This window comes from Notamacropus eugenii, chromosome 2 (assembly GCF_028372415.1).
Source record: "Notamacropus eugenii isolate mMacEug1 chromosome 2, mMacEug1.pri_v2, whole genome shotgun sequence".
Lineage (NCBI taxonomy): Eukaryota > Metazoa > Chordata > Mammalia > Diprotodontia > Macropodidae > Notamacropus > Notamacropus eugenii.
Genome location: NC_092873.1, coordinates 510,078,744 through 510,095,460, shown reverse-complemented (window position 1 = coordinate 510,095,460; position 16,717 = coordinate 510,078,744). Strand labels below are relative to the sequence as shown.

The 16,717-nt window shown below is 50.3% G+C and overlaps 1 protein-coding gene and 1 long non-coding RNA gene across 5 annotated transcripts in view; one reads left to right on the top strand and one right to left on the bottom strand.

Annotated features, from left to right (window-relative positions):
• Positions 1-16,717, top strand: part of BEND5 (BEN domain containing 5) — a 906,797-nt gene that overhangs the window by 348,050 nt on the left and 542,030 nt on the right. The window lies entirely within an intron of this gene.
• On the bottom strand, positions 3,371-15,266 carry LOC140530114 (uncharacterized). 2 transcript variants are annotated; one of them, XR_011975799.1, is made up of 3 exons: positions 14,906-15,164; positions 11,597-11,690; positions 3,371-3,825 (listed from the first exon to the last, which is right to left on the bottom strand). It is a non-coding gene; the product is annotated as an uncharacterized lncRNA (long non-coding RNA). The 2 variants fall into 2 exon arrangements; XR_011975798.1 differs by lacking the exon at positions 3,371-3,825 and having other exon boundaries at positions 11,043-11,690; positions 14,906-15,266.

Below are 16,717 nucleotides of genomic sequence, written 5' to 3'. Positions count from 1 at the left end.
TAGGTCTCTCGATTCCCAGTGCAGTGCCGGCCAAGGAGGGTCAGTCCTTCCTAGTGTGACGTGCCTCCTTCTCGTGGGGCATCGGGTGTTTCCTAATCAGTTCCACATCTCATCTAAACACGGAAGGAAGAGTTTGTTGAGGGCCTGCTATGTGCACTGATGCATCTATATCCTAGTGTTATTTGTGTTTTATTAGTAACGTTGTAGTTTATCTCAGGTCTTCTTTGATTTCTGGATCTTTTTCAGTTGGAAGTCAGTGAGGTGTAGTGTAAAGATTGTTCAAAATATACTTGACTTCCCACCCTACCATAACCCAGGTCTTCAAGACTTTTCCCTTAGACCATCGTAGCAGCCTCCCAGCATAGAGCCTGGAGGCCAACCCTGTGCCCTTCCTCATTGGTCTTGGAACTTGCTCTGTGCACATTATATCTGTAGCTTTGTTTGGGTCATTATCTCCCTCCCTCATGCCCACCTGGTGCTCTTTCCTTTACTCTGGGCCCAGTGACATTCTGCCCTGTGTTCAACCTCAAGTCCTTCACACATCCTTTAGTAAACCTTCTCTGAGAATGGCTACAGTGGCCTGTGGTGTCTTCTGAGTCCCGGATGGTCCCTGGCAGATGGACCTGAGCACCCTCAAAGGGCTGTGCCAAGAGCCAAGAAGACCCACAGAAAGGGAGGAGGCAGGCACGGCTCCTGCACTCAGCTGGTCATTTACTTCGGTGGTGATCCTGTCACTGCTCAGGTATCACCCACCCTTAGTACGAAGGACCTCCAAGGCCACCATTCCCCATGAGATGTACACCTTGCCTTGTCACTGCCTCTTGACAGAGCTAGCTCCCTGCCTGACCCTCTTGGGTCTCTAGTGCCCCAAGAGCTCCGTGGTGGCCAGCAGCCCTCAGGCAGACCAGGGAGCTGCAGGAGGTCCGAGTTCAACAACCAGCTAGTAAGTCCCAGGGTCCAGCATGGGAAGATGGAGAGAGGGACATTCTGCAGTGTCTGCTGGTGTGCCCGCTGCAGGAGATCCTGGATTCCTGGGCATTTGGAATCCATGTGAAGTGCCAGGAGAGAAGAGGAGGTCTGATGGAGCCCTCCCTCCTGGCTGTGGTGTTCTGGCCCTGAGCTTTTACAAATCCTCCAGTGCTGGGGAGTTGCCGCTCTTGCTGCTGATCCAGTCACAGGGCTCAAGGTCTCAGTTCAGGAACACACAGCAGGGTGACTCTCTGAGCTGAGGCAGCTGTTCAGCTCCACTTTCTTCTCTACATTAGGTGCACCTGCTTCTGTGTGTCCCTCTCTCTGCCTTTCCTGAGGGAGCATATGAGGGTTGTGAAAGTTCAGGGTTGCTAGTGTGCCCCTTTCCTTGGACGGACACAGAATGATTGATTATTTGGCCTTAGTCTGACAGAGCTCTGGAAGATTCACCCCAAGCATCCCTGCACAGCACTGCTTGCAGGTCCCATGCTCCCTCTGGCCTCTCTATCCTCTCTGTCTGTGACCTTTCCGTTCTGGTGATGGAAACTCTTCCCCCTGCTTCTGGAGACTTTCTTGCACCTCTGCTCCCTTTCTCAGGCTCATGAATTCAATCCAATTCAGCCAACATTTATTAAACCCCTGTGATATACCTGACACTGAACTAGACCAGGCAAGGATGATGATATCTCAAGGATCTTGTTTTTTGTGGGGGTTGGGATGTTACCTGAAGCACCAGGAGATACTCAAGTGGATCTGTGATCTCCAAGATTTGGGAGTTCACTCCCGTCATGCAGATTGCAACCCAGCCATGCCTTCTTATTTTCTGCATGTCTTGTCCAGGCTTCCCCAGGGAGTCCCTCCAATGTGGCAGAAGAAAATTCCTCCATTTCTCCTGACCTAAATGTTGGGTGCAGACCATTGGCATCTCCTAATTTGACTGAACTTTCTGTCCTGATGAGCACAAAACCACCCCAGATCACGGCAGCATCCACTGGAGATCTGTCCTTCGCTTCAACTATGCCCTGTGCCTCCTCTATCAGAGTAGCAGACACAGCACTGGGTGGGGCCCATCTCCCTAGTTTATGCCTCACCTGACATTTGTGATCCAAGTGGGCTCTTTGTGTGTTTTCACATTCTGGGGAGTCTTCTATGGTTTTGAGGTGGGAGTGGAAGACATCCCTGCAGATGACAAAGACAGTAAATACAGGTACTCCAGCAACTAGAGGGCTTGGGGGAGACTTCTAGAAGAAGGGGAACCTTGAGCTCAGAACTCCACGAGCGGGCAAGGAAGAGAGTGTTCCAGATCTGCAGAATGGGTGGAAGCCATAAAATGTACAGATAGTCCTGGGCATCCTTCAGACCCTATCAAGTCAGCCTTAATGACACCAAAAAGTGGTCATCATTCCTTTGCTCTGGAACCTTCCATGGAAGGTCCCAGCTCCTCGAGGTTGTCCATAGTCTCAACTTCTCTATCTTCTCTGTCTCCTCCCTTCATCCTCCTCTCCTCCACATTTTCCATGATCTGGCCGAGATGAGCTAGTCTCCATCTCCTCACTCTTCCCTCTTACCTCATTGCTTTTCTCACACTCTTCCTATGTCTAGAATTTCTTCCTTCCCCTCTTTCCCTGTTGACATTTTACCCATCTTTTAAAGTCTATGTCATGTGCCCCACCTTCCCCGAATCCTGTTCTGCTTCCCTTTGTTATCCTCTGTACCTGGCACTATACAGTTCGAATCCTTTGAATGAAAGCCTTTCTTCACTGTTCCCTGTGGTGGTGTCTTGCTGTAATTTGGGAAGAGTCTGGGGGACACCATCCCTTTCTTCAGGTATTTGAAGGACTGCAGCTCAGAGAAGGTCCCAGATGCCAGAACCAGGAGCAGGGAATGATGCAATCAAGGACAGATCTGAGCTTCTTGGCCCCCTCTGAGGGGAGCAGCTGAGGCCTTTCCCAGGCCTTGGGACAAAGGCTGGATGCCCACTTGACAACAGTGAGATGGAAGGGGTTCTTTGTGGAACCTCAGTGGCCTGGATGGCCCCAAGGTCCTGATGGACTCTGACACTGTTTCTAGGAGTAACCTGCCCAAGGTGGCCAGTTGGTAAGCCTTGGAGGCAGGATATAAAACTTCCACTCCCTCACTAGGCATCCTCCAGTGCTAGGACCACTGCTTTCTTTTAATTGACTTGGGTTTTGTCTGTACTATGGCATCCCTGCCTGCAGACCAGACCTCCCTCAGGGTTCTCCGGTCCCCCTAAGAGAGCTTGGAATGTCTGGGCTCTCTGCCAGTAGCTGTAGTCCCTCCCACTGGGGGTGCTTCCTCAAGTGCTGGGAGTGGGTCCCTATACCCCAGTTCCATTTAACCACCAGCAATTGGAGGAGCTTTTACAAAAGAGTATTTACTTTAAAAAGTCTAGTAATGAATATACAAACTTACTCCCCAACATGGAGAGCTTCCTCTCCTGGTTACACGACCCCCTCCCCTGTGTAGCAGAATGCAGAAAAGCAGGGTGCCTCTTCCTCAGGGCAATGATGAAGCCAGGGCTGGCCAAACTGTGGAGCACCCCCTGAAATGGTGGCCTGGGGTCCTGGGATCCTGGGAAGGCAGTCAGGAGGGAGGCCGGGCTGGGTGCTGGTTCCTTCCTAATGGCTGCGGCTTACACTCCCCCAGGATTTTACACAGTGATAGCAGAGTTGTTCCAGTATAATTTTGGATCTGGACTCTCGAGGATGGAATGCAGGAAGCACAGAGGAGCAGTTTGGCCAAGCAATGAGTAATGAGGCTAGCGCTGCCTGCAAGAGTGTGAGGGGTATAGGCAGAGGGGGGAGGGAGAGAACGAGGAGGTGGCATCAGCAGGATCTAAAAATGACAGATGGAGGAGGATTTCTCAGGAAGTGATGTCTTCCTACTGGAGGCCGCGTGGCTCACCCACCCCCACCCAGGTTCTGATGAGCAGGCAAGGAGACAGGCCCAGAGGTGGGGAACCTGCAGCCTCGAGCCCACATGTAACCCTCTAGGTCCTCAGGTGTGGATTTTTGGCTGAGTCCAGGTTTCACAGAACAAATCCTTTTATTAAGGGAATTTGTTCTGTGGAGTTTGAATTCAGTCAGGGGCCACACTTGAGGACCTAGAGGACCACATGTGGCCTCGAGGCAACAGGTTCCCCACCCCTGTATGCTGTCCCTCCCCTGCCTCTGCTGCCTGGCAGACAGCCCCAAGCTCTATGCCCCTGAGATTATGTAGCCCATATGTAGCCAGACTCCAGGGACAGCCCCCCTTCCTGTCTAAGCAGGGCCTTATTGTTCCTGAAGGTTCCTACTCTGGATCTTTGAGGTGACTTTCTGAGCAGTCCCTCTCATCAGGATAGCACAGATAAGCTGAACCAGAGACTGAGCCAAGCAGTATGCCTCTACCAGGGACAGTCGTTTTTTAGCTCATATTCCTGTGGCACAGCCTGGTTTTAGCTCTTTCATGTCTGAGAAGGTGGTTGTCAGGCCCCCCTGTGTGTGCAGTGGAAGGAGTTCACTGCTTCATGGCTCATGCTATGGTCCTGTCTCTCTGCTCTTCCATCTCACCTCTGCCTCCAAATCTGTTCCATGTTTGAGTGCCAGGGTGTGTCTCCAGTGACTGGTGATCTCCTTATTTAGTAGCATTCTCTGCCCCTTCCATTTTCCTGTATTTTGTCACCCCTTCACAGACAGAATCATCCAGAAGAATGGGAGCTCCTGGTGGTACGCTGGCCTCTTTTTTCCTCTTTGCCCATCCTTGCAAATAGCAGGGACTTAATAAACACTTACAGATTGAACAGCCATTCAGAGGAGTTGTGGCATTCTCATTGGCCTGTTAGCTGTGCTGGGTCCTTTAAGGCCCCTCACCACTCTTCTCTCTTTCTGTTGCCTTGTTCATGAGGATTCTGTCCCTCGTAGTTGGGGGTGAACCCAGCCCTGCCTCTCCCACACCTGTGAGGTCCAGTCACTGCTCGGCTCCACCTGGTGAGGGTCCTAGAGGCAGACCAGGCAGGCTCAGCAGGCTGGGCCACAGTGGATAAGTGGGAGTCTTCCCAGCCACCTCCCAGAAGTTGGGCTGCTTCCTTTGCCCACTCTGGTAGGAGAGTGCAAAGGTGCTGGCACTGGACTTGGGTTCCTATCTCAGAAGAATGTAAACATCTCAAGGCCAGGCACTGTCGAGTGTTTGTCTATTTCTGAAGCATCTTGAACTGTGTTCCTTGCATGTAGAAGAGGTTCATAACTATTGGTGAATGTGACCTGATTGACTGATTCCCTGACCTTGGAGAGCCTCTTGGAGCATGCCGCCACACAAGGCTCTGCTGGCCAGGAAGCCTCCCTGCTGCCCATGCCCTCAGGCTGGGGGGTGCAAGGGAGAGGTGCCTGGGGCCTGAGCCAGCACGCTGACAGCCAAGTGAGTGAGAGAAGGGGCAGCTACAAGGCAGCCTTCAAAGGAAGAGTCAGCGAGACTTGGCCAAGGAGCGGATCTGGGGGTGTAGGGAGAATGGAAGCATATGGGCTCAGCGAGAAATCTGCAGCTGAACACAAACAGCAGATCCATCCACACAGGTCTTAACAAGGGGTGATGGCTGCCTTTTGTCTCCGCTGGGCTCATCTCCCCCTGCTCTAGATGGAATCCTGCCTCGGGACAAGCTGCCAGACCAAGTTGCACTGCTGAGCCTGGCTGGCGCTGCCTCATCCTCAGCCCCCGGGGGGAGGAGGTGTTCTTCACTCGGGGCTCTCGGGGGCCTTTGCTGATGTTTGCTCTTCTCGGTCTCTCATCTTTGTGTATCTGTTGTCTTGGTTCTGCTTGTTTTCCTGCATCTGTTCATGCAGCTTTTCCTGCATTTCTCTGAGTTTCTCAGACCCATCATTTCCTGCTTCCCAGTCACATTCCATTCCATTCCATATAGTCTCGGCTTCCTCTACAGACAGTCCTCAGGTAGTGGAGACCCCCTTTGTTTTCACTTCTTTTGCTGCACCAAAAAGTGCATCTATGAACATTTTGGAATATTTGCATCTGTGTTTGATCTCCTTGGAATAAGAGAATCTGTTCTCCAGTAGTCACTGTAAAGACACATGACACACAGATGTCCCTCCCCTAATTGGTTCTGTGGTGTGTCCCTTCCAGCCCTCCTTGGGGCTGCCAGAGATGATGCAGAAGGTCGAGGTGTGGGAGCACCCCTGTCACCTGTGGCTTTAGGGCCTCACTCAGGGCTGAGCTGCTGAGGACTCAGGCCTGCCTAAATCCTTCTCCTTCTCGGAGCCCCAGTCTAGAAGCTGCCTGTCCTCCAGCTCCCCCAGCGGAGGTGTGCCCATGGACATCTGGCCCTATGAGCCACAGTAAAGCACCTCTTTAATCCAGCCCTGTAAGCTCTGCTGATGGCCTTTTCCCAAGGCCCATAGTTGTGACTTTTCAGCATGGGGAAGCCAGGCCCAGGGGCTATGGAGGAATGAGAGGGTTATGTCTTCCAGTGGTACAGAGCTAGAATGGGACAAGTTACCAATGGGTCATTAAGTTATTGCAAAGGACAGTTACAAAGCCAGGCTCCTAATGGTGGTGCGTGTGGACAGTGAGTCTTTCAATTGTTATGGCATCTAAGTTGAGATTTTTCATTTGCTGTTGACTTTTACCTTTAAATATCTGATAGACTGTTGTATGGGGGATAATGTGAATGTTTTCTGATGAGCTACAGAGAGGCAAGCCAGTGGGAGGAAGTGACCAGGAACATATCATCTCCTTCCTCCCTTGATAAGTTCCAGTGACTCCCTGTTACCTGGAGGTCCAGTATACAGCCATGGACTTGGCACTCAAGAGTTCTTTACCTGGCCCTTCTTCCCATGTCTCTCTTCCTCTTCCAAACATGCTGCAGTTCAGTCACACATTCTCACTCCTGTCTCCATGTCTCTGCGTTGGCTGTCTCCCATGCCTGGGATCCTCTCCCTTCTCACCTCCATCTCTTAGAATCCCTGACTTCCTTCATGATTCATATATACACATATGCTTGGCCCTAGCATCTGATCCCTCTCCCTCTTCCCTTCCCCTTCCAGGAGGTAAAGAGGCAAGAGGAGGCATGAGAAGGCAAAAAGATAGGTCCAGTCTGGCTGAGGTGGGAAAGTTGGAGAAGGTTCAGTAGGGTCAGCATATGGAGGGCCTTAAGTGCCAGACCAAGGGATTTGTTTTTTAATCCCAGAGCCAAAAGGGAGTCACTGAAGGTTCTGGAGTGAGGAGCGACTTGGGTCCTTCAGGAGAATGATTTTGGCGATTTTGTGTAGGACGGATGGGAGAAAGGAGAGGCTGATGCCAGAGCAGCCAATAAAGAGGTCTTTGAGAAGTCCAGGGGAGAGATGGTGAGGGTCTGAACTCTGGGAGGGGCTCTGGGACCATTTATGGGAAGTTGCAGAAGTAGAATCAGCCAGGTCTGGTGACATTGATGTAGCAATCAAGGGTGGCATCCAAGATAACATGAAGGTTTCTGTTCTGAGGGGCTTGCTGGGCATTTCCAGCTTTGTTATTTAAACCATAAAGCAGTAAGACTTTGGGACCCTTATTCCTCTAAGGAGCCAAAATGAAAATACACATCGTAAAAGTCTTCTGGAATTGTCAGAATAAAAATGAACACTTTCTATTCTCAGCTGTCCATAGAAGATTATCTCTGATTGCTGGAACCTTTCCCCACCCCAAGCACCAGGGGACTGCCCCCACAACAACAGACTAGGGCCTGGCAGGGTCATTTGGGGGGCTGACCCCTGTTGGCCTGGTGGCAAACAAGGCAGGGAGGAGGGGCCGCATCGGTGCTGTGACTTGTCGTCACCAGCCCTGGCAGCCACTGGCTTCCTGAGCTTCCAGTGTCTCCCACATTTAGGGGTGGCAGAAAAACACAAAACATGGAGCAGCGATTTGGACTCTGTATGTGCTGGGCTCCCTTCCAGCCTCTGATTCCTAGGCTGCTCTGCTAAGGATGGGAGCCAGGGAGGCAAGAAGCCACCACGCGGAGGCTGTCATGCTCACAAGGCTGCTGTCACATGGACCATGCAAATGAAGCTGCTGAGCTTCAAAATGCGTGTGATGGTGGAAATGGGGATGGTGATCGAGGCCATCCTACATCCTGGTCAGCTCAAAGCTGGGAATGCCCAAGAGGACTGGCTGCTCTTCCATCCTTCCTTGGCTTGTGGCCCATTAAGGGCAAAGGTCTGTACATGCTCCAAGCTAGACTCCGCTTTGTTTGACATCATAACATGGCCCACCTGCCCCCCTTTCTTCTACTCCCTTGGTCCCTAATAGATCTAACTATTTAAAGTTTTCTTCAAAGAGGTCTTGGGATCAGTTTCTAGCCAATACATATATACACAGCTATCTGTGTGTCTAAAAATATGCCCCAAGTCTTCCCTAGAAGAGGACCCAGGACAGGGCCTTGGGGAACTCCTCCTGTTAGTGGGCATAGCCTGAAGGTGGATGGAGTCAAGGAGCCTGAGGAGAGTCAGATGGCAGCAGCAGAAGGACAGTAGGGAGGATAGAGTAGTTTCCATTGAAAGATGAGGCTGGAAACCAGACAGCAAAGAGTTAAGAAGAGAGTGAGAGGAAAGAATAGAAAGATCAATTATAAGGGAGAGGAGATACAGGATAATAGGTAACAGGGAAGAAGGCTAAGGTGGGTGTTTGAGATTGGGGAGGAGTGGTCATCTTTGTGACCAGCGGGAGAGGGGGGGGACCAGGAAACAGGGACATATTTAAAGATGAGTGTGGGATGATTGAGGGGAAGTGGTGGCAAAAGATGGGGCAGAATGGAATGCCTTGTGCAGGTTGAGGAGCTTACTTTGGTGAGCAGTAGGGCCAGCTCTTCCAGTAAAACAGAGGTGAAGGAGGAGACAGTAGAGTTCTCACTGGTGGTAGAGGGACACATAGCAGGTTTGAGGAAGTATCAGAAGGTTTGGAGAAGCCTCTGTGCTGATTACATCTAGTCATTTAGGCAGGTATAAAGGAATGCCTTGCTGCAGTGAGGGCCCAGCTAAAACTATGTAATGTAAGTTTATAGTGGAACCAGTCAGCATGCTTTCATGATTTTCTCCAGTGTTGTTGAGGAGGGGCAAAGGTGAGAGTGACCCAAGGCTGAGGCTTGGTTAGCAACTGGATATGGCAGTAAGGGACTTCAAAGAAGGCCACAGTGTGGATGCTTGTGTGTGTAAAGGCAGCATTCGATGCTAGAGGCACTCTGTCTGTCTGTCTCTGTCTGTCTTTGTCTCTCTGTCTCTGACAGGAGGAATATCACTAGAGAAAACAGAAGTTAGAGTTTAGACATCGAACTGAGGAAGTCAGATCTGGAAGAGACCTGAGAACATACAGCCAGAGCCTGGAAACCTCTCAGTTCTGGGATAGACATTAGAACAGAGAACAGAAAATCTCCCACTAGAAATGACATGAAAGCACAGACTAGCATGTGTTAGTTCAGAGGTTCCTTGAAGATCACCTTGTCCCATCACCCCATTTTACAGATAGACACACTGAGCCCCCAAAGAAGAATTGGCTCCCTCTGAGCCATCTGGTGACTTGTACTAGAATCCAGGTGTCCTAATTACAGCTTTTGGACCAGACTTGTGATTTTATTTGGTGCAGGAATATGCTGGTGAGGATGCTCCCTCCACTGATGCCGCCTGGCATCTCTTCCATAACTCATTGTGATTGCCCAGGGACACTCAGCCAGGATGGATCAGAAAAATTTGAACTCAGGCCGACCTGTCCCTGAGGCCAGCTTGCTAACTACGGTGCCCCATAGCCTTTCTCCTTCCCAGGGTTGTTAGGCTTAAATGAGCTTATGTAAACATTGAACTATCTAAATAATGTAGTTTGTGACAGAGATTGAATTTGAACCCACCTCTCTTGACTCTGACTCTAGGGCTAACCTGAACCCTGGCGTCATGCTCTGTCTGTCTCACTGGCCTGGCAGAAAGCCCCACATATGACAACTGTGCTGCTTATAACTCATCTGAATACAGCATTGAAAAGTCTGCCAAGTGCTGAGCCTCCCAAGAGTCTCACAGCAAGTGTGCAAGACCCTCGTTCATTCTGTTTGGGTTGGTAGGATGAGTGAAGCCCTGAGAGAAAGGTTTCTAAAGGTCTGTTTGCATGGATCTTGGGAAGGAACCCAGACACCTTAGCAGATGGCTTTGAATGCCCTTTGACAGTATGGGAATTATTCTACTGTTGAGTATATAAGCTCTGTGAAATGTACCTCTGAACATCACTCTCATTCTGCTGGGTTTCCCCAAGTGTCGAGAGCTAGGCCATTTTTACAGAGATTGTTAATGTGACTTTGAACATATATAAGACTTAATGCATTTACAAAACTGCCAGCCAGCATTCATCCATCCATCCCCAAATGTGTCAAAACCCAACTTTGATTAGCAAAAACCTCTTGACACATCTAGCTTCTAAATGCAGAAGCCCATTAGATATTTGATTTCATCTAATCAAAGATGTTATTTTAATTGCCTTGGAACAAGACGATCTTGTGCAAATGAAGTACAAAGTTAATAATGCCATTTTGTATTTACAGGATAACTTCCCATGAGCTCTAAACAATTCATGGGCTGAAAGCGTGATCACCTTGGGTTGCATAACTTGGCCTTCCTTGTCCTTCCATCCCAACCTCAGTTTAATTCACTGGAAAACTTGGCTCTTGTGGGAAGCTAGTATTTGATGTGGTCCAGCCCTCAGGCTCAGTGGGACGGTATGTTCAAGGCACAAAGGGAAAACGGACCAACACCAAACCGAAACACAGCATGGCCTGAGGCCCAGGCCCCAGACCCATGTGGCCTACCCTGGATTGAGAAGGAGCCTTCACTGATTGTCATGAATCAGCCAGAGCTTTGTGCCATCATGGGGCTGAATCCTGGTCTGAGCTGGGAGGGATTCACTGTGGCTCTAATGATTGGGTCCTTGATACCTTGTACCTATTAAGTTGACTTGAATCTCCTTATGGCGCCAGGGTTCTTTCTGCATTAGGGTTCTCCATTTGGCTCCTAACAAACCCCAAGGGACTGAGTGCTGTGGGATTTTTCAGGGCTGAAGAAGCTGAGGAGAGACTATTTCTGGGTGACTCTGTGTCTTGGATGCCCTTCAGATCCCGACAGAAAGGCGAATGCTTTTGGCCCAAGCAGGAGCCTGACTTGGAGCAATGCCCACCATTTCAAAGGCATTGCTGGCATCATCAAGCAACCTCTGGGCTGTCTCTGGACAAAGTGAAGAGCAGCCAGCTCACTGGGCAGTTGGCAATGTCCTTCCCCAGAATGACACAAATAGGAAGGATTCCTTCATTTTCAGAAGACTATTATGTGGAGAGGTGATTAAAGTGTCAGGAAGGCCTAGGCTGAATTCTAATCTCACACCCTTACCATCTGTGTAGCCCTGGGAGTGATGCTTCTCTGCCTCAGTTTCCCCATTTGTAAAATACTGATAATAGGAGCACTGGCCCACCTAGTATGATTGTGAGGGTAAAATGAGGTAATATTTATAAAGTGCTTTCACAACCTTCAGGGACTCCATGTGTTGGTTATTATTAGTAGGATTATTGGTGTGTAGAGTTCATATTATAGTCATTCAACAGCCAAGCTTCCCAACATAGTACCTTGATGGGTAAAACACGCAACATTAGGCCCCGATCTCTGCAGGCTTCTTTCCCTCTGTTCCTGACTTCTCAGGATCTGCATGCTGGGCCCTAGCTGGAAGAGGTGGTTGGAGGCAAGCAAAGAGAAGGGGAAGGGGATCAGAAACCTTTTTTAATGAGATGGTGTGAGGTGCTGGGAAGTGAATTGGCATTGGAGTCAGAAAAGACCTGGATTCAAATCTAGACTTGAACAATTTTTACGACTTAACTTTCTGGCCTTCCATTTGCTTGTTCTTAGATTGTGTCAAGTACTTCCCTCCCCAGGTGTTGCTGACTTCTAGAGATATAGCATGTGTTATGGTTTGCAAACTGTAAACTTTAAGGCAGGCAGCTGGGTGATACAGTGCTCAGAGCAGAAGCCTGGACTCAGAAGAACCTCAGTTTTTGAATCTGGCCTCAGACACTAGCTACCTATGTGACCCTGGGCAAGTCACTTCACCCTGTTTGCCTCAGTTTCTTCATCTGTAAAATGAGAAAAGGAAGTAGCAGGCCGCTCCTGTATCTTTGCCAAGAAAACCCCAAGTGAAGTCATGAAGAGTCAGACATGGCTGAACGACAACAAAACCTTAAAGCGCCACAAGATGTGTTTGTGGTCCTTGTTACAGTAAGAGGTTTGGAGACCCCTGGGTCAGGTCATGGGGTCAGGAGAAGATATGGAGGAGAGAGGGTATTTTCTGAGTGCCCTAGCTCAGGAGACAACCCAGACAATTGCTCTCCAGGGTCTGTTGGCAAGCTATGAGGGTTTTCTGAGGGTGAAGAGAGATGATGCCCAGGGCTCTGTCTGCCTAGTTTACAATCCCTTGAGTTCAAAAGGCCAAATCAAAGTGACATATGACATTCAGTCATTCAGTTATTTAGGGCCTTCTGGGTGCTAGGCACAGTGAGGTAGTCTAGTGGTAAGAGCCCTGGATTTGTAATCAGTAAGACCTCGGTGCAAAGCCTGGTCAGACCCTGGCTGCCTAGGCCCCTCAACCACCTGAAGTCACCCTCAGATCCCTAATCTATAAAATGGAGATAATGAGTACCCACCTTGAAAGAAAATGAGTTATTATTAGTAAATTAACTATTAATAAATATGCCTATAAATAAATGATTAATAAATTACTAGACCCAGGTCTCATGTGTGCACTTAGGGCAGTAATACCAAAGGATCATTGGATGGCAGGCTCTTGAGTAGGAAGGGACTTTAAAGGCATCCCATCTCACTCACACCTGGATCAGAATTCCCTCTGTAATAGCCTTGAAAACTTACTGTCCAGCTTTTGCTTGAAGACCTCTAGTGAGAGAGAGCTCAGCCCCTGCAAAGCAGTCTGTTCTATTTTTGGTAGCTCTTGTGGTTGGGAAACTTTCTTTCTGAGAAGCCAAAGCCCTCCCTCCTCCCTTCCCCTCAGCCCCCTTCCTGGTTCTGCCCCTGAGATCAAGTGGATCAAGTGAGTCTGGTGTCTTCCATGTAGCAGCCCTTCAGTGGATGGCAAACAGCTCTCCTGTGTCCTTTCAGTCTGCTCTTCTCCAGGCTAAACAGCCCGCTCCCCCTCCCTCCTGCCTGAAGAGTCTGGCCTCCAGGCTTCTCTGGTCTTGGTGCTGTCTCCCTGAAGTTAACCAGTTAAGTCCGGAGCTTTGGAGTCTCCCTGGGTCAGGCCTGGCTGAGGCGTCTCCTGGGGCTGAAGATTCCCTCTGCTCCCAAGAAGGAAGAAGAACCCCAAAGAGCAGAAGAAACCAGAGTTTTTCTGGATTTCTTGTCCTACACGTTTTCTCCTTATGGTTCAGAAAAGCGCCAACGTCCACATCTGTTGACACTGAGCCTTGTGTTTTTAGAAATGGAGCTCACATGTCTTCAGGTTCTCATGTTGCAGTGGCCCAGAGGCACAGTGTTCCCAGAATGAGGGACAGTGCCCATTCAGAGGGGGAGGGCACTCTGAGTGTCTAACCTGCTTCCTGTAAGAGGAGGCTGCTGAGAAGGGGGAGGGAGGTTCCAGAGGCACCAGTCCTGCCCCATCATCCTCCAGCCACAATGTCAGGCTTGCTTGTGGGCCATGTCTTTAGAAGAATGGAGACCTCCTTGTGATGGGAAGGTGACAGACTCTGGAAGGCTCTGCCAGGGAAATACAGACTGTGGCAGGTGCTCCCAGGATGGGGGAACTCAGGGTATGGGCCTGGTGGTAGGTGGTGGACTTTTCAGCTGGAGTGGCCCAAGATGATCACAGCCCAAGCTAAGCAGGGGTCTTTGGCAGTAGAGGGAGGCCTGGTGCTTGGCACCACCACTGATTCTGGCACTTCTGACAGTGCTCAATGTCCACAGAGGCCTGGAGTCCCGGCCCTGGGGGACCTGTCCTGGTAACCAGGGACAGCAGGGGGATCCCTCCCCTCTCTTCTACTTCTTTATCTGTTTTGTATCAGCTTGATTCCAGGTGCTTTCTCTCACCATAGTCTAAGCTCCTTGGGGGCAGGCAGGATTCTCATTTGTGTCCCCAGCCCTTGCTGTGATGTCCAGCACACGGTAGACACTGATCAATGCCTCTCAAATGGAACCGTCCAGAAAGGTCCCCTCTACATGCCCCTGTTGGATGCCTTCTTGTGCTGGGGTTTGACTGGTGCCCGCTGAGCTTTGGAACGCCTGGTTCTGGGGATGACATCTCACTGGTGACTCTTGTAGCCAAGCAGGGTAGCTTCCCTCCCCCCCCACTCCCTCCTCCTTCTCCCTCTTCTTCCTCTCCTGTCCCTCCTTCCCCCCACCTCCCCTTTGCTCCCTTTCCCCTTGTGATTCCATTGGGGGGGAGGGCAGTAACAGTTCTGAGGGGGATCCCCTCTCCTGCTAAACAGCGATTCCTTCTAATTTGCCCAGGGCTGCTGGGCCACCAGGGTCGTTGTGGGGGCGATGGTTGTTCTCACATAATTTGCACAAAAATTGCAAGCAAATGGAGCGTGCAGTAAGTGAGCCCTCCATAAAGAGAGCTCCAGGAGGCAAAGTGGTAAACGACGGAGGCACGTGTGTGCACGTGAGCAGGAGCGTACCTAGGAACACACGTGGAAAGACGCAAGCCCACCTATGCCTGTTCTGACACACCAGCAGAGATGTGTGTGCTCACGTGTATGCACACACACACACGCACATGCACATGCACAAGCAGTGACTTCCAGGGTCCCAGATCTCAGCCTGTCATGTGATGATGCTAGAATCCCCATCATGGCTCTGAGAATCTGACCTTGACTTCCTTCTCCCCCTGTCTCACCCCTTTTCCCAGATTCCTCCCACTTACTGATGGGGCCCACCTTGACTTGGTGCTTTCCCATCCATGGACTTTGCCTGCTGCCCTGCCCTTCCTTTCACCCTTCAGTGATTGACTCTTTGGAGGTAGCTTCGGCAGAAAACCTTTTCTCTCCTCAAGGCACCAGCACTCTCCCCATCTCGAATGAGGATGCCTGTCTTGAGCTCCCTTTTCTCCCAGATCTTTTTTTTTCAGTGAGTTCGGTATAGTCCCCAGTGCTCTTCCCTTGTGGTGGCCTGTCTCCTTGGGAACCCCAACCTTCCTTTGTGTGGTCACTTCCTTCCACTATCTCCCATCCCCTCCAGAAGCTTGGCCTTCAGTCCTCTCTCTCTCTCTTTCTCTTCTTCCCCTTCCACTTTCCCCATCCCTGGTCAGGTTTCCTAGAGCAGTTGACTTGGATCTCTTCTTTGTTTCTATCAGATTTTGTAACCTTTCTGTTAGAAGGGCAAGGGATTGTGCCATATTTCATCTGTGCATCCCCAGGGCTTTGCACATAGCAAGGATTTAATAAATGGATATGGTACTGAATTAAATTGTTCTTATGCCGCCATAGTCGTGCACATGGGCACTTTCCAGCCTCATGAGGTCTCTCCAAGGGTATCCTGTCATTGCTGTGTGTGAGGGAGAGCTCTTCCTTCCCAGCTCCTTGGCTCTATCTGGCAGATCCCCCTCTTGCCCAGTCCCCTGATTGTCAGCCATCACCCCCATCTGGGGGTAGCAGCATCCTGGCACATCTCCTCATGGACCTGATGCTGCCTTCAGGGAATGATGCCCTGGAAGATGAGTTCCCATCCCATGGCCTTGCTTCAGTTGGACAGAGCAACTGCTTCATCCACTTGGGCCCTGGTGCACCCAACATTAGAAAGAAAAGGGAAATCAGAGGAGGACAACTCATCTAGAGACCACTTCTGTCTGAGTTCTATTGAAAAGACAGAAGAGGACGTGGTCGTTACTGTTATACACAAGTTGTTTGATGTTCTTTGTTTCCTTCGAGGCCCCTGGCAGCCCAGCCAGGCAGGTGTTACTGTTCCCTAGTTCAGAGTCTGGGGAGGTTAAGTGATTTTTTCCAGGGTCACCCTGCTGGCTAACAAGTGTCTGCCTGGTCTTCCTGTCTCCTTGGTAGCTTAATTGTTAGCTCCTTGGTTACACCAGGGCAGGATATCATGGAGGCCTGGGCTGGGGATCAGGCTCTGAGTTTTCTTCCACAAAATGAGGCTTACACTTGACTAATCTTACGGACAAAGCAGAGGAAGCCACCCGCATCCCCAACCCTGCCCCTGCCTCAGCCACCTGGGCACAGCCGGACATTAGCTACCAAGCAGCATCTCTGTGGCTTTGCTTGGGATTGGCTGATCTCCCACACACCTTTCCTTTGTACAAATACAACGTTTCAGATGTCCAATTAAGCTAAGTGCTGCTCATTGAAAACCTCACTCCTTCTGGTGGACGTTGTAATTATTCACAGGGCTGGCTGGGACATTTCTCACAATGCCTATGCCACACTTCCTGGGTCAAATTGCTGGTAATTGTGGCTGCCCCTTTTATTTCATGGGACAAAGCCGAGCATTGTGGGCCCACCTTCCCCAGGGATGAATGTGGCCCCCCACTTAATAATGGATGCCTCCTGCGTCGCATCCAGGGAAGGGGAAGGAAAGCGAAGTGGAGATTTGTGGCTGATTAAGTGAAGGATTTGAAGAAACCCTCTTGTTTTCTTCTCCAGGGCAGGGGCAGGGTGTGAGGGATGGGCAGCCAGACTCCTTCCAGAATTTGTATTTGGGTGGCATGAGTGAGGGGTGGGGCTGCCTTGCAGGGTCAT